Raw genomic sequence first — 2500 nt, 5'->3', positions numbered from 1 at the left:
AAGTAGAAGCACCAGGCTCATCCCCAAAGCCTAAGCAAAAGCAACCACCACAGTGGGACACATCGGCACGAGCAACAGTGCGCCACCGCAACCAAAGGAAATTGCCATTCTGCCGCAGCATGTGCCTCAACGCCACTCGCACATAGGATTGAGCACGGCATTATATCACCACGCCCTCCCCCAAGCACTCGCAACGCCTTGACAAAAGCATTAGCACCAAGCTCATCCCCCCAGCCTAGGTATTGCAAAACCACAACAGCCCCGACGTCCATCCACGACCCCGAGGAACGTAACACCCCACCAAGCAGCAGGCCTACACCACCAAGGACACAAACTAAGACAGGTTGCATCGCACGTCCGCCTGTGTTCAGAGTGCGGCATCCACACCTTGAACCGGCTTCCATTTGACACCCCCCGGCAAAGCCTTCGACCCCAATAGCTTCAGCCCTGTCGCCAGACCCAAACGCCTCAAAAGTCTATGCCACCAGGAACTCACACCATGCCCATTGCATCGCATTTCCGCCAGCACGTTGACCCAAGCACGGCACTAGAATGCCACACCGAAGCCTTGCACAAGCATCCAATTGATACTCCAAGCATGGGATCGGCCCCAATAGCACTGAGTTCGTCGTCGGAGTTGAGGTACTGACCGCCGAGTTGGATGGAAATATTAGCACAACAAAATCCCGAAGCCCAGTGCATCACCTGGAAACTCGCACATCGGCACGAGCACAACACACAAATGCCATGCCCACACCTTGCACCAGCGTCCATTTAACACGCCCAAGCATTGGGATAAACCACCGGATCATTTCCTTGAACTGTCACCAATGGCCCTGGAATGGGCCCCACCGGGCCCGGGATGGGCCCCACCGGGTCCACCACGCCCGAGAATTTTTTTCGATGTTGAATCGAGAGGTAGAGGTGGAGAGGGGGCTAACAAGCTTATTCGCATGCTATACCGATGCCCACATATGGCCTAGCGCATGCCCAGGCCCCGGCCTTGCTGGCCCCCCCAGGGGGGTGACTACCCACACCCCCTAAAGAGCCTTAGGAACAAGTTGAGCTGTGGCAGGAGGAAACATCACAATGTCTGAGGTGACACACCCCCCCTAAAAAATTCAATTTTAGGTATTTTCGACCTGATTTTTTGCAGATACCTTTATAAAAATGTAATCTAATTTTACAAAAATTTTGAAAATTTTTTATCAAGTCTAGGTATTTTTTTTTATTTTTTAAGTGTTAAAAATTCAGAAAATCATAAAAAATAGAAAACCCGTCAGAAAATCACCAAATTTTTTGTGGAACCTTAGAAAAATATTATAAATTTATTTGAGTTGTTATTTGGTGATTTTCTTAAACTTTGCACGGAGACATGACAATGCATGGGGTGACATGACAATACATGAGGTGGACATGACAAATGATTTAAAAGTGTTTACACCCCCTAAAAATTCAATTTAGGTATTTTGGACCCTGATATTTTGGCAGATATATTTAGAGAAAAATACAATCTAATTTTACAAAAATTTTGAAAATTTTTTATCCAGATCTAGGTATTTTTTTTTTATTATTTAAGTGTTAAAATTCAGGAAAAATATAAAAAAACCACAACTCGTCAGGAAAATCACCAATTTTGTGTGGCCACCTTAGAAAAATATAACAAAATTTAATTGAGTATGTCATTTGGTGATTTTTTAAAAACTTTTCAAAGAGAATTGGCTCGTGGTCACAATTCTTGCCAATTCTGGGCATGCAACCGGTGGCTATAGGAAAAGTAAATGGAGGAGGTTAGTGCTCTTGAATCTCACAACATATTGTTTCGGTGTTTCGTTTGCAATGTGAGATAAGATAGATAAAAACTCATAGAGGTTGCAATGATTGGTTCATAGTCTCAATGAGTAAGAGAGAATCACTCCATAGATTTTCATTGCCTATGCGATGATGGCAAGTGTGCGTCCAAGCATGTGAGCCAACCATTGCAAAATGTTTGGTCAATATTTTTTCTCGTGTGTTGAAAGATATTGTCACTGTATAAGTATTCAAGCTTGAGCTTGTTCAGTACAGGAACAATGGCACGCTTTGCTCGTTGAATGTACAAGTACATGACTGCGTTGAACCTCTTTTTGGCCTTGACTGCGTGAACCTCTTTTGGCCTGGTGGTTGGCCAACGGGATATACTTGTTACCAATGCTAACCTCATTTGCAAAACATGTGCAAAATAGCATCAACCCCAACGTTGCACCACGGGCTCATGGTTGGGAGCAATGGGCACGGCAGGAAGGAGAGCCACGGGCCAATTGTGGCTGCCACTGGGCGTGGGAGCAAGGCGCCACGGGCCGTAGGCGCCTTCCTGAGCACAGTTCCCCGTGCAGCAGCAAGGCGCCACGGGCCCGTAGGCGCCTTCCTGAGCACCGTTCCCCGTGCAGCAGCAAGGCGCCACGGGCCCGTAGGCGCCTTCCTGAGCACATTCCCCGTGCAGCAGCAATGCGCCACGGGC

This window comes from Manihot esculenta, unplaced genomic scaffold (genome assembly GCF_001659605.2).
Source record: "Manihot esculenta cultivar AM560-2 unplaced genomic scaffold, M.esculenta_v8 Scaffold64, whole genome shotgun sequence".
Lineage (NCBI taxonomy): Eukaryota > Viridiplantae > Streptophyta > Magnoliopsida > Malpighiales > Euphorbiaceae > Manihot > Manihot esculenta.
The sequence above is the reverse complement of the archived record's forward strand: the minus strand, read 5'-3'. Positions refer to the sequence as shown.